Raw genomic sequence first — 25,655 nt, forward strand, 5'->3', positions numbered from 1 at the left:
GCATCAGCATAGCTTTAGCACTTCAGATTTGACTCATGGATAGAACAAACTCTTTGGTTTGGGTCATGGACCAAGTTTCCTTCTGTATGACAAAAATAAAAGATATCTATGTAATGTTATCCTTGCATTAAATTGCCATTAATAATGGCCATTAATCTAGTTTAGGAGGAGCAAAAGAGAAGGGCAATAGCAAAGAAGTAAAAGCTGTAAAGTACCCAAAAAAATAGAAAATTTGACAGAGATGCTGAGCTGAGGCACTATCCATCATGAGGAGTCACGTGCCTCTTTATCAGAGCATCCCAGGCCATACTCTGCTTTGTGTGCTTCATTGAAGAATGTGTTACTGCTGAGGAAAGATGAGGACTTTTTAATCCATAAGAAATGGTGAAGGGCCGTTGTGAGTTAGTCTGCTCGGTGACTTACTTTTCCGCAGATGATTTAAAAGTTCTCCCTGCAAAGATTTATGCTGCAAGAAGCATTTTTAGAGACTTGAAAGAAAACTCCTTTCTGCAGTGGAAGACTGGGGAGAGCAGTGCTGAGTAAGTCTCTCCTCTGAATGCATTTTGAAAGCTGCCCTGGTTTTGTACCTTCTGTTTTGAGCATTGTGTTTGGGTGGGAGGCGGATGTCAGTCTTGCTGATAGATGGCTTGAGATCGAGTTACTTTGTAAAGCCACTTCAGAGAATCCTGAGATCTGATGGCTGGTAAGAGGAAGGAGGCCAAAGGGAAATCGGAGGGTTGTTTAAAAAAAAAAAAAAAAAAAAAAAGAGAGAGAGAGAGAGAGAGAATAAGAAGGAAGGACTAGGGCAAGAGTAGGGGAGAAGCAGAACTGGGGATGTCTTGGGTTGGATAATTGAGAACAATTTACATTCTTGCTATTGCCTGTGATTCATGGCATGCTGAGTTATTATTTGGAATTAAACAAATACTTGGAACGAGCCCCATTCCCGCAGCCTCAGTTCTTGAGGCGTGTGCTCCAGCCTTGCCATCCTGATGACCCTCCACCAGTTTTGCTTTCCGCAGCAGTCACTCCCTCCCTTGGCTGAAGCTGTGATTTTCATCCTAGTTCAGAGTCCTCCCCATCAGGATGGTGAGCCTGTCGGCAGGGCTGCTCTTAGCCCATCCTGACAGGCGGATCCTGTCTCCTGCTTGCAGCCCTCGTTCCTCAGAGGGTCCCGTGGCCATCAAAGCTAAAGTCCTGCCTGTGACACCAGCCGTGCAGCCAGGTGTTAAGTATAACCTCAACCAATATTTCTGCCCGGTAGGATGCCGAAATCTCATTATGACTGTATTCTCGAAAGCTAAATGCCAAGGAAGGCTTGTGATACCAGGCAATTACTAAAGGCTATAATTTGTTGTTTTGTAAGTCAGAGCACCAGAGTTCTAGTTGCAAGATACCTTTTTGTCTTTTTTAATGAAGAGTCCAGAGATGCATTGCCTTGTTTAATATCCACGTTATTATAATTTCCTACCACTGAATTTAACTAAGTCTGTATCAAAAGTTGACTGTTAAATAAGTACATCCTTCTTTGTTTTTTGTCTGCTCTAAAGAGTCTTAAACCCATAGCTGGTCAGGAACTCCTGGACAGAGCAATATTCCCTTAGATTGGTAGTTACGTTCACCATTTGGTTGATAAATTAGAAAATTTTTTGGAGGGAGTGAGAAGATAGTAAAACAAAATTTGATAGTTTTCACTGTATTCTTGGAGCATTATTTAGTTTTTCTATTTGTAGTTTTCAATGCTATATCATATGAAGTAGAAATCAAAATGGACTTTGTTTTGTTGATGAGAAAACCCAATACCAAATAAATACTTGCTGAGGAGCTTTCTTTAGCAGAGAATGCGAAAGCTCCTTTTTTCTTTTTTTCCAGTTCAGAAAAAAATGTTACTTTGCGTTGCACAATTAAAATCTAATGATTTTTGATTGAAAGGTATTAAAGCAAGGAAGTTCACATCAGTTTCTAAACTGGTTTATTTATCTTAGCAACCTTTTGCCTTGTGTATATAGCTGACTGCTTTTTTTTTTCCAGCAGCCTCCTCTAAATCTCTTTTTAAATGTCTGTGTTTAAATGTAGAAATGCACAGACTGTTGCTTGTCAGCATTACTAGCGGGTGTCTGCATATGCAGAATCATTTGCAAATTTGATAGTAAAATGAGTGCTTTTGTGAGGTCTTCACTGGTTTGGGGAATCTGATGAAAACTGTATGAAAGTAACTAAGTTTTGTCATGTCTTTCTGCTCCACATGCATCCAGTCCCCCTGGGTATCTTCTACTCTTGTGCAAAATACTCAGTTGGAAGCGCTATCCCAAATCGGAGGCTGAGTGAAGTAATGTCCTCTGAGTTGAAGGATATGAATCTGCACTGAAACTCTCCACACAAATTAGCAATCCCTGCTGAGAAAACAGAGCTGGGAATAACCCTGCTGCCTCCGAGCCGTGTGGCCTGTTGCAACTATTTTCTCTCTTAGTCCTTCAAAGTAAGAAACAGTTCTTTTTCATTTTAATGTTGTAAAAATAAACTTAGTGTAGCTGCTTGTGATTCAAACAGTTTGTTTTGGTTTTGTTTTTTTTAACCATCTAGGATTTTGTACTTCTCTATTATTTTGGAGCTACACATAGGCACCTACTTACACACCAACATTTGTGCATATATATGTTTGTGCATATGGTCCGACACAGATCTCGTAATTGCTTTTCCTGGAGTAAAGAGAAGGGGCTAGAGGCTTCTGGCAAGGCCTTCAAAGAGATTTTTTTAATTCTAATGAAGTTGGAAAGTTGATTAAAGCAAGCTCACTCATTCTGTTTTGAATTCCTTTGCTATTAATTATTGAAGGTAAACTACAGTGCTAAAGAAGAGGCTGGTGAAAGATTGTAATTTTAGACATATGGGCTGAAGTGTCTCCTCAGGGATGGTAATTGATTGTAAAGGGAGAAGGATGCTTAAGAAGAGGTTTGGGGGAGCGGTGGTAGGTTAGTTTTTAGATTGAAACACCTTTGTTTCTGGTCTATCTCGCTTTCACTGACGTTGCTCGCATCTCAGATATAACCAGCAGCATTTTGGATACAGAGCCATAGAGAGGAGACACGAAGGCATTCTTTGGATTCATTGGGAGGTTTGTACATTAGTGACTGAGCAGCTGTGCTCAAGGGTCTGATCGAAAGCCAATCGAACTCCGTGGAAAAGCTCCAAGTTGACTTGAATGGTTGTGGGTCAGCTCCAATGCTGCTTGCAGCTCTGTCAAAACAGATGAGTCCTGGCAGTTTTTAAGCCATCTTTCTTCTTGTGATCTTCTGTTGTGAGCCTGATGGCTCTGTTTTCAGGCCTTAGGGTTATTATCAACAGTTCACCTGACAGACTGAGCCCTTCTAGGAGGTGAAGGTTCTCAGTTCGAGTCCCAGCCAGGACCATGGCCTTACACTGTTTTGATTGTGAGTCCTCAAATTTTGTCAATATTTAGTTCTCATATTTTTCGTCTGTTGGAATATCACCCTTCTCGGAAAAGCAAACATTTGCTCTTGCCTCGTTTAAATATTGAGCTGCGGGAGAACGGTTATGATTGCTGCTTTATACCAAGCACCTAAAATGCATCTAACTGTGCTTTTGAATTCACTCTATTTCGATACCATATTCTAAATGCGAACTTATCTTTCTCCTTGGGTTGCTGAAAAGAATATAGATGTGTGTAGCTGCTCTGTAACATATGCAGATAGATGCCCTTGACTACTCCCTGTTTGGAGTAGCTTGGCCCGGTATTAAAAGGATTGATCATATATGTAAAATGATGCATGTGCTTACATTTTTGTTGAATGTAAAACTTACCCGGCATGACAGTATCATGTTTGGGCTAATGTCCAAAAATCAAAAATGGTCAATACCTATTGCCAGCTCCTGTGGCAAAGAACCAGTTATCCTACTCATTTCCATCCCTCTGTGCACCCGTCAATAAATAATCACTCAGCCATGATCCTAATCAACTCTCTCTGATTAAACGTATGTGTCCTGAAAGCTTCTAAACTCTAAATGGTGGCACACATCAGAATGCCTTTACTAGTCTGTATTTCTTTCGATCTGTTAACATACTTACTTAGGGCTTAAGGTGTTTGACTATACTTAACTGATTTTCTGTAGTATATTTTACACATTGCATGGATGGTTTCAAATTGGGACAGAAATATCCATGTGCCACGCAAACTGTGTGATAACGCTGGGAACATGCCTTAGTAGTAAATAATGGGATGCAAGTAACTGGCTGGATTTCTCCATCTCTTTGGGATCTGTGCAACTTTGAAAGTTGTACGTAGCGACTTTGTAGCTGTTGTGGTTTGATTTATAATAGGCTGCTAAGCGTGTAAATTATCCATCTTCAAGGCCTTAAGATAAAGCCAAGATTAAAAGACTTGCTTTATAAACAGTGGATATCTAGTTGGTAGTAGATAGCTCTGTTGATGAGTGATTTTCAGGACTGTGGGTTTTCTAGTGGTAGCTGTGAAGCCAGCATGTTCCCAGCCTAGCTTGCAGATTCCCCAGCCCACAGCCATGCTGTGCTTGAAAATAATGATCACTTCACACTTGGGTCTGTATCAGAACTACAGCTGGCAGCATCAGATTAGTTCTTGGGTCCTACAAAGGAGAGCAGCTATGGCTACATGACTTCAAAATGCAGGCGGCATTTGTTTCTCCATACATTTGCCTTGTGCCCCAGGACAAAGGCAGCTATGGAAAAACCGTGGTGGCAATGGTGCAGTTTCTCTAGGGTCTCCTTGAATTGTCAGTGGTTTCACCATTGCTTTAAATCCCACTTTGTGAGGGCAAGTATTGTGAGCCTCAACTTTCTTTTTGGCATCATTTTTTTCCTTTGAACATTCAAGAGCAGGCATCCTTTTATTTAGGAGCTAACATGTGGGTGCTGGAAGAGTGCTATAGGAATCACTGCTGGAATAAGAGAATGAGGCTTTGTAGGCAGAGAATGTAGTTTGCCAGGAGCACAATTTAATGTTAAATGTAAATGTATGACTGCAGATGGCATCCTCAGATTTTAAGCCTGTGAATTCAAGCTGCTGCTGAGGTGGTTTTGAATTGTCTTCCAACATGAAGAAGCTGATGCTGTATAAATTTGACCTCGTAACAAAAGATTGTGCTTCATTTTAGGAGAACAGATTGCTCTTTCTTAGGAATGACAGCGTTTTGCACTGAAAAAAAGAACAAATTCTCACAAAGTTAGACAGGTGCAGGGAGCCTAGACTGCAACCAAGTTTTTGTCTCGCTGCTTTGCCTACCTGTTTCTAGCCATGTCCTATGTTATACCTAGTCGCTCATTTTATTTGTAATGATCCTACGCTTTTGTGATTTTTCTGTATGCGATTTTCTATCAAAAAAAAAAATGTGTACCTTATTCTTGACTCTCCCTGGAAATTTCAGGATAATTAGCAATGTTTAATCTGTTTGTGCTTGATTCTTTTAGTTGGATGCGACATTCTTTTCAGTCCTTGCTCTAAGTTGTTGCTGTGCAGTGTTAGCAACTGATTTCCCCCTAGTTCTTGGCACATCTGCTTTTTAATACACTGTGAATTAGCTATAACATTATCCCTTTTGTAAACCCTTTCTTGAGGTGAACAGAAATATTAAATACAAACTTATGATACTTGGTTTTGACTGTGTCTCAGGTCTAGTAAAATGCTTTTGTGCTGCACCAAAACCTTAACTGTTGGTATTTATTTTGGTGATAAGTTTCCTGATGTTTATCTAAATACTTCCGTATAAATCAATTATCCAAGGTTATGTAGTACAGTGTTAACTAGCACAATTTTGAAAAGAAAAATACAGATGCAAGTTCTACTTGCATACTGCAGGCTCTTTTAGCTAATACCATTATATCTGTGCTGTGTTGTGAGAGATCATTTACTCCAACGCAGAGTCACGTTTAGACTTGGATCTCAATTTTGTGGTAGTTTGGCTCTTATTAGGATAAGCCTGCTTGAGTCATGTGGGAGTAAGTTCAGGGCGTAAGTACAGAATCTGGGCCATGATGAATATCTGCATTAATGGGGATATGAGTCTTAGTTCTGTTTTAATTCTGTCTGAATTTGAACATTTTGGCATTACTACTAGATTACTACCTCCTTGAAGAGCACTCTTATTTTTGCTCATCAACTGAGATCCTTCTTTATTAAAAGGAGAGTATTACTGGCCAGTACTGGTTTCTCACTTGCAAAGGAAATGGAGTTGTTACTGCAATTCAAATAAGAAGACAAGAAAAGTTTAGTGGGGATTTTCCATAACATAGATTTTTGCAAACCATTTGGGGCAAGCCTTGCTGTGCCCCTATGTTTAGCTTGCTACGTTATCTGTGGTGGGGAATGAAAATCAGCAGTTGTCACTTACTATGTTTAGGCTTTCAGAGCAATAGCGTGGTGAGTTCTCCCAGACTGTGATTGTATTACATTGTATCACTGCTTCTTTTAAGTCTCCATTTTTAGGATTTCCCTGTTTCTCATTTTTCCCCGAATGTGCCCTACTTCATCCATAAACTCTATCTGTGGTGCAATTTGAGAACTTTAAAGGGGTTATTTGAGCATTTCCAGAAGCCCTGCACACTAGAGAGATGCAGAGCTTTAAATGAGCTGTAAGGCATTTTGATTATACGTGTTATGTGTGTGCATGTATGATCTAGAGCTCCTCAGCTGCATTAAACCATGAGGCAAAGGTACTGTTCAAGTATTGTACCCCCATGCTCTGTCAATCCAGTGCACCTGTGATTACTTCAGACTTACTGCTCACGCACTGCACGGCGCAGGTCACGAGACACGTGCCCACTCTTCTACAAAGCCACATAACGTCAGCATCCATGTAATCTTCACTGTCGCAGGGAACTGGAACTGACCATGAAGACACCCACCACCACTGGGCAGTTAAGGCATAGTCAGATCCCATCAAGTGGGAAAAAGAATGTACTAAAGCTGTCTGCTCTTGCAAAGAGAAATGCCTTGTCTGTGTTTGAAGTCTGAAAACTGATATACAAATTTGGCTTTATCACAGTGCACAGTTGTCTCCCTTCTTGCAGTGGGGATGTGTAAGAGCACAGATGTCAAATGACAGGTATTAATTCATTAGTACACCTAGAACCCTTTTAGTTACTGTAGTAAAAATGACACAGTAGTATAAGTTTTTTGTTTTTTTTCTTTCCTTTTGAGAGAGAGAAATCTTTTCTAGCTCCAAAGAATAGCTTAGTTGTTCAGAGGGAGCTATTTTCACATTAAGGCTCTCTTTGGTTAAACAAGATGTGCAGATAGCTCTTAGCTCTCTGTTTCTGTGATTCGTGAGAGCATGAAGCCCCTCCATATATAGTCCTTCAGATCCAGAATTTGGCAAACCAACTGCCACATTTGGGATAGGGTTGTGAGCAAGAGTACTCTGTGAGCAAGAGTAAATAAACCCAATCTAAACAGGCAGAGGTTGCACTAGAAATGATACATATATACATAGATACACACATGAGAAGGTATGTGTCTAAAGGGTGATGCACAAAGTATTCAAGAAGTTTGGCTCTTACTACTTTGGTGGCAAGTTAATAGCAGTTGTCTGTATGTTGAACATGGAAAACTGCAAAATCTAGATATTGTTTCAGCCAAGGGAAACTTGGTGAAGCTGTGGGTACTGTGATCAATAGAAAAGGAGATATGAACAGATCAGTAATTTCAGATAGTTCTTATGATCCGGGCAGAGGCATAGCATTGAACTGTAAAATAAGAATATGGATGCAGCTGTTAAAATACTCTCTGTATATACACTTCAAATAATAAAGTAATGTGAAATACCCTCAGTCTCAATCAAAGGCAAATAGTAAATCATCAAACAGTAGCCTACGTCCCTGCTGAAGCAGGAGGCTGTGAAGCATGCAAATGAACATTGGAGCCATGCAAAATAAACCGTCTATGAGGGAGGAAGAAGAAATTCAGAGATGTTCTGCATCAATCAGAAAGATAAACAGTCCTTGCTCTGTGCTGTGTGGTTGTCCTGCATGATGCCATGTAAGAATCCAAAGTGCTAGGGAATCGCAGTGAAGCAAAAAGCAACATCTGATTTGGTTTGGTACTGTGGACATCTCAAACTTTAGCAATCAATTTTAGACAACTCTTTTGGAAACTACTTCAGGAGAGCAAGCTAATTTTTATAAATATCAAATATTGATGTTTGCAGTGCATCCTGTTTCTTATCAAGAGAGACACACAGGCAGAAGAGCTGTTTTCACAGGCTCAGTCTAGCCACTGGAGCATATGGCAGTACTTGAGATGACTCCAGCAGAAGCCAGGAAGCCCAGCAATATCCTAGTCCTCCTTCCAGATGAAATGAGAAAAAGCTGATGAAGGAAAGTAAGTTAAACTGAAGTTCACTGATGTGCCAAAAAATGTTTTCTTTGGTTCTTAGACTTGATGCAGTCTATAACCTACATGGTATGTTCTTCGGTAGCTGCAGCTCCTTGAGCAGCTGACGGTGTTACAGGGAGGTGGTTGTGTTCTGATTCACCTCTTAGTAGTGCATGAAGTGGGAAATCCAGCAAAATTGCAGAAATAGGTGAGGTCCAAATGCCTGCCCATAAATGGTACCAATCCTGGGATCTGGATGAGAGCAATGTGAAAGTTATGCTATTTAAACAGTAACAAAAAACATCCTATAGCATTTCTTCAGTGCCTTTTCTTCACATCCTGCACTGCTGCCACATTAATCGCTGTTATGTTCTCAGGTCAGCATATCATGCTGCAGGCTATGCGGCTTCAGGTTTGGGCATTTATTAAGGTAAACTAGAAGTGTGTGTGTGTGTGTGTTGCAGGTTAACATCTACAAAGGTCCGTTAGGAACTGCCCTTACAAACTTCCTGCTGTAAACACATGATTGAAATGGGAAATCTGGGACCCAGGTGAAATGGCGCATTCGCAGACTTGCTCAGAATTAGGTATTGATTTACAGGTTTCTGATAGTTTTCACTTCAGGTAGATGACAACGATTAATTATTAGGAATTATAGGTGTGATTGTGTTGTGTCCTGTTAAGATTTTGTCTTCCTTTCATTTGATGGGGCTGTTGGAAGTCGTACTCTGTCTTTCTAAATGCACCTTTGCATTTTCAGTTGAGGACTTCCTTCACTTGAGTTAGAGAAAATATATAACATTAGTGAGAACCAAAAGCTGCAAGTTCTAATCTGAAAAATTTTTTGCTGCTGAAAACAGCAGTGGACAGACCGACTGTTTTTCAAAGGGCAGAATTCTGGGGCTCCCTTATCCCCTATGAGAAAAGATGATAGGTGAAATCCAGGCAAGCAGTGACTGTTGTGTGTACATTACACAGATGTATGTTTGTTTTAAAAGTTTGTGCTTCTTACATTTTTTTTAAATACCTCCAGATGGTCAAATCATCTGACTATAAAATCCTTCTTGTTCATCTTCATAACACCAGACCATATTTAGTTTTACACGTACGTACAAGATGAGCACTGCTGTTATCATTATCGCTTTGGGCCACTGCATAGATTTGCATGCCTAGACTGGTGAGAGTTTGTCACATTGTGCAAAGGTGGCCTACTTTTGCAGTCTTCACAAAGAAAAAAAAGATCTGTGTGAAGTCAATGGGAAACTGGTCTGACTAGTAGAGAGTGTACCTGAGAATTTAGACCCCTCTATGCTATTATTAGTATGACTGGAAAACTACAACAAAATAACCAGTCCCCCCAAAAAAACACTTTTGAATAAGCAGTTTGCAGTTAGATGACCTTGCCTTGCATCTAAATGATTAGTTATCAAAGATGATGTAGCTGAGAGATGAAGTGTTATAAAAACATTATTGAATTAAAAAGCAACAAGATTTAGCCCGTGCAAATCTATAAGTATCTTATAATGAAAGGCTCAGAGATGTTTCTCTTAGCAAATTTAAAATAATCATTAGAATCCTTCAGTAGATTGCTCCTAATTGGATTGAGAATTAAACAGCTTTGTACGAGTGCAAAGTTAATTAATAGCTCATTACTTTTTTAATAAGGCAAATTCATTTGGAAATAAGAGAGATGCCATGGAGTTTACCACCAATTTGATATGAGATTGGGAATTTTATTCATTATTTTTGTGACAGAAAGCATTTATAATTAAGTCACAAAAGTTGGTCAGTGTCAGGGGAAATGGAAAGGAGTAGGACTGATTTCCAGATCCTCAAAGGGCACAAGCCCCTGAGACCCCTACGTGTGCCTTTTGCTGCTAGGGAGTAGCGTGCACTCCCTCCTTAATTCCCCATTACTTCCAGAGAGCTCAATGCTTTACAAGCATAAGGCACTGCACAGTGATAACGTGAACGTAAAAAGCCTGGGAAAGACATAAGTTAAACATTTGAAATATGAGGTGCTTTTTCGAAAGTGCTTCCTGCATATTAAAATAAATTCTTTCTTCCTCTCCTTGGCAGGTATTTTACCTTTCTTGATCTTTTCAACACAATTAGCTCACTTTCTCCATTGCTGTCTTCTTTCTCATCGACATCCTCTGTCTGCTTGCATTTGCAAAGGCACGCTTGCCTTTATGACTCTTCCTAGTCTGTTAAATTGTCTATGTATATCTCTCAGACCTAGAATTAGCCATTTCAGCTTCATACTAGCTGACAGTTTGGGGAAGAAGAGCTGCACCTCAGTTCTTGTTTTGACTCTGATTGCTTTTATTTCAGCCTTGAAGGTGTACAAAAAAATGCGATGTGTTCATGATCCTGAAGGAGGTTAGGAAAACAGCCAGTCTGGTACTTGTTACTGAATGTTGGAAATTGAGAGGCTGTCTTTACCATGCAGTGGATCTTGAAATTTTTGCAGGAGCCAGTTCTTGATATGTCGTTATGCCCTGTGCTCCTAGGACAGGCTGGTTAATTGAGCAAGATGTCAAATTATGCCAAGTGAAATGCCTTGTCAAAGTCTAAACTGTTTTTGTCAACGCTGTTACTCTTATTGATATTTAATTTTTTTAATGAAAGATATCGTATCAATCTGTTAAGGTTTGTTATTTCAGTCAACATGGGTTTATGGATGAATTATGTTATTTTTCTTTATTTCTTTATTAATAGAGTTCTGTATCAGCTGTTCTATTTTGCCTGGGATTGATGCCAGATTGAAGTTGACAACCCTATAGTTGTTAAGGTCGTTTAATTTACCCTTTAAAAACAAAAAGAGAATCCATTGCATGTATCTCCTCTGGGTTAAGACATGCTTCACTTTTTACTCAAGGCATAAAAATAAGTCATATACGTTTCCCTGTTTCTCTCTTCCCCCTGTCGCACACTAGGGGTTTTTCTGAATGTTGACATGTGGGCTAGATTCACACTTCTGTGTTGCCCCATTTGCAAGGATAAGAGTACGTGATAGGTACCTTTCTATGCAGACAAGAAAAAATAGCTTTCTGCATGCACCATGTCCAGAAATGTATATTTTTTTTCATGTGCTACTTATTTTTCTGTTTGTAATTAGCAAAGTCAGCTTTTAGTCATATTGAAATGAGATTCACACTTCATATCACTCATTAAACCTGCTCATTTTTAACATCCATTTTCGTTCTTTCTTTTTGCCTCCCAAGTGAAGTCAGAATGCAATCATCATCTGCTTTTCTCACGCTTTCCACTTTTTTTTATATATATAAAATACAACCAACATAAAACTTAGCCGAATGAAAACTCTATTATGATGGTTATAAATGAACCTCTATTGCTAGTTGGTACCTTGGAGAGGTAGGAAATCCCCTGGTGTTGTGTTGCTGCAGCGGGGCCTCCTGGCTCATGCTGAACAGGTTGAAGGCACACAGCAAGACCAGCCAGTTGGTTAACAAGTTGCTTTTGCAAATAATAACTGAAAAAAAAGAAGTCTGTGAGCAGTCTAAGTCCAGTTGTTCCTTATTATCTGGGAGTGCTTTGCATTTTCGAGTCAAAACTGATGGAATAGGAGGAGGCTTTCTAATCATTTTTCTTGGTGGCCCACACAAAGCTTAGCAGTAGGATTTGTTTCTGAGAAGTGTAGCTCATTCCTTTTATGGCTTCTTGACCTATGGCTTTTGGAAGAGTTAGGACATTTGAGATGTGAATTTAAAAAACAGTGATGATGCCAAGACTGAAAACCGGGAGGCCTAACCACTTAGTATCTTTAGGTGATGTTACAACTCCAGATAAGAGGCCAACATTACATTGGGTGTTTTTAAGAGTAAGAACAAGAAAGTAACTTAAATGTTAAGAAGCAGTTCTAATCCTGAATGAAATCAAGCTTCAGTAAAATCCCTGTGTTAACCATGTGTCAGTTAAGGAGCTCCATAAACTGATAAATATCTGATCATGGGTTTTTTTGACTACCCTTGTTGCTTCTAATACTAGGGACTCATTGTTCTATGGATTATACCTCATAGCTGGATCCATCTGTGAACTGACCTCAAAGCTGTCCATTGATGGTCATTTGTACTTTGAAATCTCTGATCCTTAAAAAGCTTTCAGAGAGAACATTTTAAATCTAGCATCCCCTCCAATCTATTTATTGCTTATTTTGAGGGTTGTGTATAGAGACCTCTGGATTAGAGTTGCAGCAGAGGATTTCCAACATTATCGGAAACAAACAAAATGCTCAACTCCTTTAGAAATAATTAGGTCAGAACAAATGCTGGAAATAAGGAACTGATCAGCTGTTTCTCAGCTATGTGGACTTTTTTCCAAGCTAGAATGTCCAGTTCTATGGAGTTTTCTCAAATGATTTGGAGCGTGCAGATGAAATTATGGCCACTAGAATCAGTGATCATGGTTGAAACTTGGTGTATTAAAAACTTTGAATGGAGGAGTTTTCTAGTTGAACTTGCATTGTTGTAGGCTGCTAATGAATTCAGAGGTGGCAGGACTGGGGGTCCTGGTGCTAATACTGAGATTCCATCAGCCTCTGTTCCATCGTAGTTTAACATGCCATGGAAATGGGTGTATGACTTTACCATTTAGCGCTTTCTGCAAAGTGCTCATCACTGCTCACATTACAGCCAGTGGAGCTGAGCTAAATCTTGGTATGATAATCTGCAGGACTATAATAACCATCTAATGCAGTTCTATTTTTGTTTGGGGTTTTTTTTTTACCCATTAATGAGTTGTTTTGCTCCGGTGATAGGGAGAGATGATAGTTCAAAGACCTGAGCTGCACCTTCAGGTATGATTGTCCAGTTAAAGCAGGAATGAGCTGAGGGGTTGCATCTGGGGGTACAAAAAGTGCAAGCATCCCTGATCAGTGCTTTAGGCAATGGCAGTGGAAGCACCAAGAAGTTGGCCAATGCAGTTCTTTTTGCTTAAGAAAAGACACTAACTGGTTGTCAAGATCATTTATAGGCTCTGTGAGACACCAAACTGGGCTTCTGCTGAACAACTTTTTTCTTATTATTTTATTGCAAAATATTTTAAAATAAGCTGAAGACCAACCAACCTTTTTTAATTCAGAGGTTTTATTCCAAACCTCAGTGAAGGAGTGGATTAAAATAAAAATGCTTGTATTCTTGTAATACTGCAAACAAAATCACTGAATCTTTTAATGTATGGAAGCAGTGGCCTTAAAGAGCCAGGAAATTTGTCCAACGTAAGAAAACTATTCATTAGATGAAAATCCATGATAACTATTCAATTCTGAAGCTATTTGCTATCACTTCTTGCTTCTGATGAGGGTTAAAGATAGCAGTTTTTGTCTTGACCACTGTGTGATTACAGAGAACGTGCTGTGAATAAAGGGCCAGAAGGATGGATACTTTCTCTCCCACTCTCCCTGCCTTCCTCCTTAGTGATGAGTGGATCCTATATGTCATTTGGCTTAGGTATCACACACTACCCTCCCAACCCCCACCAAAAAATTTTTTTTTTTACTATTTTGTGCAGTTGCAGTTTAGAGGAGAACTTTGTTGCTATAACTGCACTTTGTGCCATCTCCAGTGCTTACTGCATCCCTGCTTTTTGGGGTGCCTCCACCAGTAAGCAATGGCTGGGGAGCCACAGCATGGCAGCAGGTCTCACTGTTTTCTGTAATAATGCAACAGGTTCAAGTTCTTTACTGAACTGATGTTTTCCGGATTTGACTTGCAAACTCCATGCTCCACATGCAGCTCCTTAACTGCGCTCTCGGTGCCATTAGGTGGTTGCAACCTGCTTGTTAATCTGTCCATATGTTTGTTGAAGGGCTCTGTTCAGCTCAGGAGGACAGAAGGTGCTTAGGTAGCATCAGCTGCAGAATGATCACCTCTAACCAAATCAGATGTGTGAATGGGGCATATGTAGGTGGGAATAGTGTTTCTACCTACTACTCCCTGCTGTCTTCCTGGTAGATTATCCCCTAGCTGGGAGGGAAGGAGGCTAGGAGGTGGCACTGCAGGATTGAATTATATTGACTTAGAGTAGCTAGCTGTAAAAAAGAACTCAGAAAGGAGGGATTAAAGACCATGCTAGGGCTGCAAGAGCATCCTGGGATATAAGGGAGAGGATGGAGACAGTGTGAGCTGCCAGTGGAACCTACGCTCATATAGCTATGTGAGGGGCTAGAAGGAAGTGGGCTTTGGGATAGCCTCAGATCAGGGAGACATTGCTGGTATCAGTAGCAGGTCTCTGATAAATGTTTCTTTCATGCCCCTGACCTCAAAGGGAAACGTTTGAGAACTTCTCCTTTGAATGTATTGATGGGAATAGAAGAAAAGTGAGTGCTCTCTGGCCTGCAGGCTCATGTGTTGCTCATCATGTTGCTGAGTTCACGCTGCTCCTCCAGGTTGCTTTCTGCACGTGTGCATGTTGACCTGTGCCCAATTTCATTCTCTTCACTGGGATTTGTGATAGAAGAAAGTAGAGGCAGCAAGCTGGCTTTTGCCTAGAGAAGAGTTAATTGTGTGTGAACATCAGGAGCAGTGAAAATTAGACATACAGGTGTGAAACAGTCTGCTCCTGTGAATTGTCTTTGGTGGAACAGTCTGTGATTAAAATCTGAGCTGCGATCCAAATCAGTCTCTAAATTTAAGGTCAGAAAGATCCTCTCCTTGATAATATGTTTAAGGAACTGCTGAACACCAAGATAAACAAAACAAGCTTTCCTTTCTTAAGTGTAGAGCATCCAGTATTCCAGTATTTGCTGTAGGAACAGGATTTTTGTTTGTTTGCTTGAAGATTTGTGGGGGTGGTTTTGTTTTTGCTTTTGTTTTCCTGTGGCTTGTGATGTCTGAAAAATGATGACAATAAATTGGGCTTACCTCTTTCACTCTACAGCTTCTTGACTGAAATTTCTACTAATTTTAGTAGAGACTTCATCTGTGCATGCTTTCTGGAGGACTTGAATTACAAGTGTTATTGTAAATTAAAATATTGATTATTCTACAAGCAAGTGAATGGAAAGTGAAATATCTAGCATTTCTATAAAAGTTATGGAAGAAGCAGGCAGAGTTTTTATGATTTTTTTAGTACGCTATTTTTTGTTACATTTTTAATACATGTAGAAATTATGAGTTGTGCATGTAAAATATGTTTTACATTGGCATACATATTGCAATACTGCTTTTATTTACTTTTGTTTCAGAAAATCAAATTCTCTTCAAATGTTTTTCAAGAGAAGTTGGTAACAGATTTGTAATATGTCTCTTTGTGCCCAAAGCAAGTGTCTTTTAAAGTGATGAATAGCTGGAAAGATGAAATTTTCACTTTCTGCAGACTGTTTTCCACCACTTACCTCTAGATGCATATAAATCTTCCAATGTATTTTCCCTTCCAGTATTGCTCTGCGATGTCTCAGTTTATCTGGCATCTTCATTATGTTTTAGGAATGTTCGAGAGCAATTGTATTTCACATCAGTGAATGTGGTTGAAAGATGGGCTTGGTCACTGTTTTTCTTATGAGTTAGTGCTGTCTGCTCTGTATTTCTGTTCTCTTGTTTTCACAAAATGCCAGGTTTCATTCATCTCAAGACGTTTAAATCTCCATAATGAAATAATAAGGGCTATAAAGTCCTTTGTGCAGATCCGCAGACTTCAGATTTCTGCTAACATTATAATATAATGTGGCGAGTCCTAAGGTGATGCTGGTTGCAGGTCCATGCCTGTAGTTATTATCTCTAAGGAGATGCAGGTGGCATTAGATATCAGTATGATTTGTTTGTGGTTGTATCTGCTTTGTATCACACTGAATACCAATTTCAATCATTATCATTACCCATTACTAATTACTATTCTTTATCTAAGCAATTGCTTAAAAAAAAGTTGTAGGAAATGAAACATATATAAAAATATCAATATGAGTTAGAAAATAAAAGTTCAAAAGTGTAAATGACTCTTCTATGCTATACCAGCCTTGCAGCCAAAGTGAAGCTGAATCTGTAGAGGTAATAAATGTTTGAAAATTGTCTCATGGCACCTTCTGTGGAAGCTGCTGAGACGTCTATATGTTCAATTGTATAGGCAGATAGATCGCGGAGGAGTACTTCTCATTAGCTGCAGCTTTTTTAAGTAGCTGGTGGTATTGCTGGTGAGGATATGGTTTGTCCAGATCTCTGAGCTGCCCTCTTCCCATTAGAGTTGTGCAAGCACCCACAAATACTGTGCTGTGTCTAGCTATGACAGGCTTATTCTGACAGTCCCTATAAATACCATTCACACTGTTCCCAGGCTTGAGCCACAAGGTGAAATATAGGGCAAGGCTGAGGAATAGCTTAGAGTCAGAAAGTTAAATAAATACTTCCAAAGATCTGTTTTAGGTTCCTGTAAAACCCCCTTCTAAAAGGGGTAAATAAGATGAATGCTGCTTTCAAAGAGAATTATGCTGTTGAGGAAGAGAAATTTTTTTGCCTTAAGTAAATATTTGAGTTTGAACAAGTACTAGCTTAAGCATTCTAAAAATAAATTATCCAGTTGTTTATAAGGCATAACTTTGTTTCTTTCAAACGTGAATTTTTGTTTCATCTTTTCTTTACCCTGAAATATCACAAGTTTTCTGGGTATGCTTAAATAAAGCATTGGGTTTTTGTCTGTGTCGGGTAATGCTGTGATTGCTCTGCTGAAAAGTTTTGTTTATTTTTTCTTATCTATTTATTAGCAAAGCTCATTTTTAAATATGGAACTTTAAAGAAGGAAATACAGCACTGGTCTCACACGTGTAACTTCAGATTCCAAACTCTGACTTCAGCGTTTGGCCTGGCCAACGTGCCCTTTCTAGATGGATTACTGCGCTGCTGAGGTGCCTGAAGTCTGGGCTGCAGAACTGCTGCTGTTTCTAAAGAGGAACGTGGTGCGAGTACAGTTAGTTTAATGCTCTTCAGGCACTTCTATGTTAGAAAGTTCAATGTTTCTGTGTTAGAAAGTTTGTCACTGGCTTGCCCTCAAATGGCAACAGCTTTCAGCAACTGCTTGACTAAACTGCTTTGGGTCTTGGAGGTGAAAGGCTCTGTATATTTTTGCTAATATTCTGATTCCAGCCTTGAGAATGCTCTTTTTGTTCTGAAAAACCTCTTGTCAAAGACTTGTGCTTATGTGTGAATGCATGTATGCTTTTATGCTTTTTTTTTTTTTCCTTCATGCTTTTAAATCAAGTTACAGTGGGTTTGGAGGAGAGCTGTTGGTATATCTAAGAGAAGTGTGGGGGCAAAGACAAAAGGAAGGTCCTTTAAAAGCTGTATCCAAAGCCAAAGAACAATAGACCCCAGAAAAAGAATTGGAGTAAAATCACCCTGTTTCTTGAGATGATGCCTCCTGCGCCTCAGGATTTTCAGTGGCGCATGGTCCTTGGGACTGGAGAGAGGTTTAGGTTTTGAGCTGTTTGGCTCCGTAGACTAAATTTTGTACAAATAAAGTGTCTTTTCTGACCATTGTAATTGCCACTGGCATATCTGGTCTCCAGCAGAGACAGCGACAGATTTCAGGGAGAATTCTAGATGGAAATGAACTTTATTTGTGTGCTTTCAGAGTTATCCCTCAGTGCTGCACTGTGTCTGTTTAGCTGTTCAGCTGAGCCTCGCTTCTATTAGTTCACAGCTTTGGAACGTAAACCATGCAGTAAGAGGAAACAGCTGTGATACGTAGATACTTCAGATGGAACAGCTGTTGGGCTTTTTTATTATTATTATTTTGCTGGGCTGGATAGTCATTGGTGATTAACGGATTAGAAACATGCTGCACTGAAATTTTAAAATGGAGATAGTAGAGTCAAATGGTTTATTAAGTTTTGCACCCTTACGGGTTAGAGAGTTGGGAGAGGTGATGCTCCTGTTTGTAAGCAAGTTGCTACCTGAGAGGAGACACCTGGCTTTTACATGATGGTTAACAAGGAACACGTACAACTAAGCAGTCACTTCCAGAAAATAGTCTGCACTAGAAATAAAAGCACAAGCAAGTGAGGTTGCCAAGGCCACGAAGGGTTACCAGTCTTTCCCTACTTGAACACATCAACCCCAGATGGTTGCTGTCTTATTTAACGAGCCCTTCTGCCTTTCAGTCTCATAGCCTTTTGCCTCTGTGTGTGTGTGTGTGGTGGGGGGAAGGTGTTTTTGCTTCGGTTGGGGTTTTTGTGTTTTTAGATGCATTTAGCTGTTCAAAGCTGAGAATAAAACAGATGCTGATTTATCCTATCTGGAAGGGGAGCTGCCTGCTGCCGCCGCCTCCTCCCGCATTGAACTCCCCACAGTGCTCTCTCTGCCTGACTGAACATGTCCATTTATACATATTTAGCACGACTGACAAGATAGCTAACCTGTGTTTGATGGATTTTTCGCACTTGCTCCACTACAGCATCTTATTATTTTCCTGTTGAAGCCTTGGACAATTTAGGGATTTGATCTACCTTCTTTCCATGTGGAGCAACTTTATCGCCATTCAGAGCAGGCACAGCTGATGCTAGCTGCATTTTTACAAATGGGAACTATGGTGCCAAATGTCACAAATAAGCCAGCTGATAGAAGGCATGGGTGGCTGCAATGGGTAGTATTTGATGGTAGCATCTTGCAGAAACACTTTTTGTTCTATAATAGTAGATTTGATCAGCTTATAGGGTTTTTTGTTGTTGTTGTTTTGTTTTGTTTTTTTTAAAAAGACTCTCTTGGAAATGCTGCTGCTGCTGTGAATTCTCCTGTGTCACATTTGTAGCTATTTTGGGGAGGGGGGGGAATCTTTTGTAGTGACTTTTCTGCCAGCTGTGATCATGCTGTAAAACATCCTAAATGCCTCATGTGCTGGTGGCAGAGATCACCAAGAGAAGGGGCTGCCCAGCCCTGCCCAAGGCAGCAGTGGGAGTAGCAGAAGTGAGAGCTGCAAGCTGAGCAGGACCTCCAGGAGGAAGGCCCTGCCTCTCTGGTGTAGGTCTTTTGAGGAGACTAGGTCAGAGCAGATGGGTTGGATCCTGTGTCTCAGCTGCTTGGAGGCAGGGAGGACACACCACATTCACATCATAAGCTTTACTTATTCTCAGGAACAACCCAATATCTCTGTGAGAAGAAACATCACTTTGGTTGCTACTGTGAATGATTCAGGGAGGGGTCTTCTGCTGAATGAACATGTAATGGTCTCTCCAAAATGCCATTCACTAATTTTGCTTGTAAACGGATTTAATGTAGAATGTTGGCTGGCGGGTGAAAAAAAATTAAAAAATATTAATGATGATACCTAATTTAAGTATGCTACTTATTTTTCTCCTTCTGTTTCAATCTTCAAATAAATGAAATTCATGAAGTTTATTGGCCTGTAGGTATAAAGCATCAATAATATTTTACTTGGCAGACAAAAACAGGGCTTGGGGCCTGTGTGTGTGTGCATGCATGGTGAATAGAGGGAAATGCAATCTCCAAGTTATCAAACTGTTTTACAGTGTTCTTCTGAACTGAAGAAATGCTTTGGAATATTTATGTCTCTCCTGGGTCTTATTTCCATGAAAATTATATGTATATTTTATGGGATAGGAAATGTATTGTATTTCTTTCTGGAAATAAAACAAATGTGCCTTTTTTTCTTATTAGATGCTTTTGGATTTCTTTCAGCCTTTGCATCTCTTAATTACGTTTTCCTCTTGATTTTTGACACTGCCACCCCTGAGACATTTCTTGAGTTTGTTATTTCTGTTCATTTCTGATGCATCATGTGCGCTGGATACTCCAGCTCAAATCCCTCATCAGAGCCAGTCCTCCATCTGTGGAACTGCATATAGCTGCTTAAGACCTTCAAAAGAAATATGTGTGTTAAGGGGTAGGCAGGACAGAAAGCTGGTTTTATTTCCTGTTCCTCCTTCCCTCCAAATAAATCAGTACAGCAGAATGCAAGGAATCTGCAGTTCCCATAGACTTCACTGGAAAGCAAAGAACATATTGCATTGCAAGACAAAGCCCTTACACATTTGTTGTATTTTTTGCCTCCTAAATCTGTGTGAATCTTGTCTCTATGGGTGAAAGTTTTGTTTAGTGACATGAGGTTCATGGACATGAACTGTGGTTCAGGGTACTCTTACCCTTCCTTCACAGACTCTGCCCAATCTTGGATGCTGAGGCATCTTGGAGCCATCATAAATTCCTGCAGAAGTTGTCTGTGTGTTTAGACATCAATATAGCTTGAAAGAAATCTGAGCTGTCATTCCTGTGATTTATTTATAGGTGTAAAATCAGAATAAAAGTTCTTTCATATCGAGGGATCTGGACAAATAAACAAAAAGATTTGATGTGCCCAGATGCTATGGTCATGAGGAGACTATGTGATTAACAAACTTACTGTCTGTAAGTAGCTATAGAGCATATAAAACAGACACTCCCCATCCCTGGAAGTATCCAGTCATAGATGTGGCCCTGTACGAGGGCTAGAAGTTTTGATGATGGAGTCCTTGAGTTTTATCCATGCAGGAGACTTAAGACAGGCTGTAAGGAGGAAGGGTGGTATGGAATAAGCCAGCCTAAGTGTTTCATCTTTAATCGCTGCAGGTCTTCTCAGGTGTATGACCATAAGAAGCAACTTCACTGCTCCAGAAGTGGTGGATGTATGAGCATGTGAAAGGAGTGCTCAGAAATCATATTCTTCTCTTTTTCACTATTTAACATAAAATATGCCTTTATGAATCTAGAAAGCATGCAGAAATAAGTTTCCTGTTAGTTTAAACTGAATTCATCTTTATTTTATATTTTCAAGACTCTTATCTATCACTTGAAGGTCTGTGGAGAGGAGAAATAGGCGATCTCCAGAGGTCCCTTCCAACCTTACTGATTCTGTGATTTGAAATAAAGAGTACTGTTTGGAGGGTGTGTTTGTGAGGGGAATACTAGCTTTGGGCTCATGAATATGGTTGTAGCCTCCTGCATTTCTCTATATATGTAGGGATGCCTGGCTTTTTTGATGAAACAAAAGCAAGAATGCCCTGTCTTTTGCTTAAGAACAGAGAGCTACTGCCAATTAGATCAGAGAATATAGTGCACCGGACTGCTGGCTGCACTGTGGAACAAGCTTTAAATGTTCATCCTGTACCCTGGAGTATGCTCACCTCACTGTTGATGGCTTTTCCAGTTGGCTCAGTATCCTTTCTTTCGAGCTACTGTTCTTTATGGATGCTGAGATTGAAAGGAAAACAACAAAACACCTAGACCATTCCTTAGCAAAACACAAGAACAGTAGAGCTTGGCCTGTTGGCCCTGCTGGCCATTTGTAATACCTAGGTACTACTGTGTTTGGTGTAGTAATGCTAATGGAGAAATCGGGATGAGCCTCTGTAAGATGAGGCAAGCTGGTTTTAGGTAAACCTTGTATAAAGAAGCTTGCCTGCTTGCTAATACGAAATTAAACTACCACTATGCCTTAGAGGACTACTCTGGTAATAGAGACTGTTACTTTTGTCATAGTTCAGTTTCTCTATAAATATTGCTCAAATTCCTTTCTTCCCCAGAGACCCTAATTATTTTTTAGAAATTGTTCAGTATGTTTGAACTTCTTTTGCCACCAAAGTGCTGCAGCTACCCCTAGAGTGAAATACGGCTTCTGATTTATCGTTGTAGAGCTACTCTGCTTTTGTGCTTGTCCCCACTGGTTTTGGGCTCAAAAGCCAGATTTGGATTTGTGAGCCTTTCTTCTGGTGTTGAATAGCACTGTGCTAGCAATCCCAATTAGAAGTGCCAAGATCCACAGTTAAGAGTAGAGTAAGTAAAAAAGACAAACAAATGTACAGGTGACAATACAATTGAAACTGCTGGGGAATGTAGCAGGAGTAGTTGGCAAATGTCAAAGAGGAAATGAGCAAGGGCATTAGGGAAGACTGTTACTCTTAAAATTTGCAGTAGGGGTTTTCTCAATGACCACAGGCAGTCACGTCCTCTGCTGAGTCTTTCATCCATTTTTAATTAGTTGTTCCTTTCTGATGGATGTCTGCCTCTACAACCTTTTCTCAAACATGCTTCATCCCAGGAGCTGTAGTGGCTGAACTGACCCTTCAGCGTTCTCAGCTGTCCCAGAGCTGCTCTTGTAGAGATGCCATTCTCGTGCAGACCCGTGAGCTGCATGGCCTGTACTTAGTTGTTAGTGTGGGTGAGGTGGATGCAAGTTCTGGAATTAAGTCATAATTAAGTTCCTGGACACGAACCGCTTCACAAACTCCACTTAGAGGATTTGTCTAATTGACTGAGGAAATAGTTTGAAGTGGAAGAACATTTCTTTCCATTAATGTTGAAATGAACTGCAAATTACAGAACTTTTGAAGCCTCTATATTTCCTTAAGATAAAAGCTTTTTTAAAAACAAGAATTGAACTTTGTTTTAAATCAGAAATGAATGCATTTATATGTGGTGGTAGGGAGGGGGCTTGAGTAATTTTCTACATGAAAAATTTGAAAGCTGCTGATGACTAGTGAAGATGGGCTTTAATATTTCCAAGTCTCAGACTTAAGAATACTTAGAGGTTTTCTTTTTTTGCTCTTTCTTTCTTTTTTTTCCTTCTTTTCATAGAGTAGGGACCGACAGGAATCGGGAAAAATTCCCTGGGCTTAGCACGTGTCTAGGCATCTGAGCTGACTCATAACAGGTATAGATCTGTTTCCGTTTTGCAGTTGTGGATATCAACTATGATAAAGATCTACTGTTCTGCCATAGCATATTTGGGCATCAGAAGGAACAGAGATGCATTTCTTGTGGGATGGAGTATCTTGATGTGTGGCAGGCTGCTAACCTCACTATAGGCAGGAATGGGCAGGACTACCAGGTGAATATGTGTTTTCCCCTCTGATTCATTGGAGGAACGTGCAAGACCTCTGAAAATTATGTGATCTGTGCAGTTAATTTATGGTCTAGATATTTGGTTAAATTACTGTGTGTTAGCTGAGCTATGGTAGCTGACTCAGCAAATTTAAGATAAAATGATGCCTCTCCTGTGGCAGATAGTTAAGCTATGTCATACGAGCTCAAGTTTGTAGTGAGCCAAGAGTGTTCACATGCATTGTTACTGTGTGCCAGCCAGGTAACCCACAGCCAGCTAGAAATAATGTGGATGAGTATTTCCTTTTGTCTCTTCCAAATCTTTCCTCTACCAATCTAGACTGATACAAAATCAGGAAAATGGCAACAAGTATTAATACTAGCTTCTGCTTTTGGAGATATTGCTGTGTCCACTTTGCAGTAATGATTTAGACATGGATAAAAGGCAGAGGTCTAAACCAGTCTGTAGATTTTTGCCTACTTTTTTTCTTTCATTTTCTTAGAGTTCTGCCATTACACACAGCTGGCTACATGTGGTATATAGTGTATATATCTCATAATATGGTTAGCCATTATTAGACAAGAACAGGAATATTTCACCCAGTGGGTTGTCTTGTTAAAATGGTGTGGATGTATTATCCTGCATGTTTAATAACAATGGACCTTGCATCAATGCTTTCACTACACTAGCTGTAAAAGAGGAGAAAAAATTGGGGAGAGGCTTTGGATCAAAGGAATTGTATAAACATACACATGGTTGCCATGTATATGTTTATATAAAAAGGGGAGGGTCAGCATATTGAGATGGTAATTGTTTCATAGGAATATAATTTAACTTGGTCTTAAGCTATAAAATAGACTTCTGAACATAGAATCATAGAATGGTAAGGTTGGAAGGGACCTCTGGAGATCATGTAGTCCAACCCGCAGCATAGCCCCAAGTGGGGATTGAACCCATGTCCTTGGCATTAGCAGCACCATGCTCTAACCAACTGAGCTGAACATGCCCCCTACTCTTTTATCTTACGTTTCTGACTGTTCCACATTGACAAGGCCCATGAAATAGCTTTATCGCTAAGAATTCGTCATACGTTTCTTCTCTGTGCAGAACTAAACCTTGCTTGCAGAGCTTTTTGTTAGTTCTTGAGGACTATATTAGCAATGTTGATTACAACAGCTGAGCAGTAAGACCTTTAAACAGAAAATCAAGTAGGATATGTGTGTTTGTGGCACAGGGGGATGCTAGAGATCATCTCTTGAATAAAAGAAACATCTTTTAAGAGCATCAGCAGTTGTTAACTTATTTGATGAGAGATCTGTTGGTAAGAATGTGTTAGTATATCTCTTCCCTGTGGCTTGCAACATGTGATTCTTCATTATTCCTCCTCTCAGTTAGGAGCAGAAAAAGCAATGGGGCTTCAGCTAAAGCAACTGGCACAAATGAACAAAGGCAGGTGGATGCTAGACCTACTGACTTTGGCTGGTGCAGGAGGAGATGCCATTAGAACATCTCTGTGACTGCAGAGTGATGGAATGAATCTTGAAAAAGGCTACAAAAACAACGACTATTTTATCAGCTTCTGATGATCCTTTCCCTTTTAGTCTAGATTATATCCAGAGTTTTATAGGTTTAAATACCTTATTCTGTGAAGGATACTTGCGATCTGCTCTTTATCACTCTTCCATCTGCACAAGATGTAGTGTACTAATAAGATTCACTCTCTCCCTCATTATTGCTTATAGTAAGTGTTTGTCCTAATAATGTCCTTTATATTGTTTTTCCTTCAGCTATTCTGCAGTCATTATATTTTGTGTAGAGCTATATATAAGGAATAGAGTCTTTATTTATACCTAAGGTAGATATTCTCAGAGGCTATAAATATCATGGCCCTTTTTCTGGAAAGGGTAGCAGATGGCACCTAGCACACATGTTCTTTTTTTTTCTTTCTTTTTTTTTCTTTTTTTTTTTTTTTTTTACATATATACATATATATAAAAGCTGTTTTGACACTCTCTCAGAAAAAGAAGTTTAGCATGCAGCCATACTTGCTACTCTCAGCAGCCAAGTCTCAAGTGATCTGACCTTCAGTGAACAATGTCAACATGGTGAGCAAAGATGACAGGGAAATCTTTGCACATGCTTGTGTTTTACAGAGAGAGGATGCCCTCAGAGTTCTGGTTCTCAGATGTAAAAGGTTGATGGATACTCAAAACTACATCAGCTTGCCCATATCCTTAAAACAAAGATGAAAGACACTTTCTAGGGAGAACAATGATGCAGTATTTACTCAGGAGAGGGAGAGGCAGATAAAAGGAGATGCTTTATTCTTTTCCTAGACTGTATGATGCTGTTTTGTCTTGAAGAATGTTAAAGGAAGCTAGCAGTTCAAAACAAGCCTAAAGAAAAAAGGTAGAGTTTGACTTCCATGAAGCTTATCTAGCTCTATAGCATTACATCTCCTTTTTA

The sequence above is a fragment of the Rhea pennata genome, chromosome 16 (genome assembly GCF_028389875.1).
Source record: "Rhea pennata isolate bPtePen1 chromosome 16, bPtePen1.pri, whole genome shotgun sequence".
Taxonomy (NCBI): Eukaryota; Metazoa; Chordata; class Aves; order Rheiformes; family Rheidae; genus Rhea; species Rhea pennata.